The sequence below is a fragment of the Neomonachus schauinslandi genome, chromosome X, assembly GCF_002201575.2.
Source record: "Neomonachus schauinslandi chromosome X, ASM220157v2, whole genome shotgun sequence".
Taxonomy (NCBI): domain Eukaryota; kingdom Metazoa; phylum Chordata; class Mammalia; order Carnivora; family Phocidae; genus Neomonachus; species Neomonachus schauinslandi.
In genome coordinates, this window is record NC_058419.1 from 41,030,343 (window position 1) to 41,031,474 (window position 1,132).

The 1,132-nt window shown below is 39.1% G+C and overlaps 1 pseudogene; it reads right to left on the reverse strand.

Annotated features, from left to right (window-relative positions):
- Nucleotides 1-498, reverse strand: LOC110570133 (annotated as a pseudogene).
- Nucleotides 499-1,132: the final 634 nt, after the last annotated feature.

The window sequence follows — 1,132 nt, forward strand, 5'->3', positions numbered from 1 at the left end:
TTAGTAGACACCTCCAGTCTGCTGCTGGAACACACCAATTGTATCTTCAGCCTCCATTTCTAACTGTGTAGGTATGTCTGTTTCATTGATTGGATGTCTATCAAATAGGAATCTGATCTGCCTCATTGATAAACCCTTTCACAGTAGGTTTTCATTAGTTTACTAAGTGGTGTATGCCTCTTTTTTTTTTTAAGATTTTATTTATTTATTTGACAGAGAGATACACAATGAGAGAGGGAACACAAGCAGGGTGAGTGGGAGAGGGAGAAGCAGGCTTCCCGCTGAGCAGGGAGCCCGATGTGGGGCTCGATCCCAGGACCCTGGGATCACGACCTGAGCCGAAGGCAGACGCTTAACGCCTGAGCCACCCAGGCGCCCCAGTGGTGTATGCCTCTTAATCTTAAACTGTACCACAGAACCATCCTGTCCCTCTACCTTCCAATTAATATGGTCATTGTTCTCAGTCTTGACTCCTTCCTTGGTCTTTTCATCAGCCATGGTGAGTACCAGAATCTCCTCAGCTGCTGCTTCACAAAAGAGGTACCAGGTCCACACCCAATGAGCACACAAGCAGCACCAGGAGTGACAGAAGAAGGAGGCAACCTAATTATTTTTAGTGACAAATCTTGAACAGCTCCGTCAAAAATACAATATCCAAATGGCCAATAAGACAATAAATAGGCACTCAATTTTGTTAGTTATCAAGTAAATGCAAATTAAAATCACAATTAGATAATACTCTACATCCCTTGAGGAACACTAAAATTAAAAAAAAATAGACATGTCAGCAAGGATGTGGGAACTAATACATTGCTGGTAGGAATATAAATTGATAAAATTGCTTTGGAAAACTGATGGGTTATACATATCAGAGCTTACCATATTACCCAGTAATTCCAGTCAGGTATATAAGCACAACAGAAATGCCTATATATGTGAACCAAAATAAAAGTATGAGAATGTTCATAGCAACATTATTTGTAATAGTCCAAAATAGTAAATAACCCAAATGCCTATCAACAACAAACTAATGATGTTATATATTCATCCAGTAAAATTGTAGCAGCAGTGGAAAGGAATGAAGTACTATCACAAACATGAATACATTTCAAATATAATATTGAACAAAGGA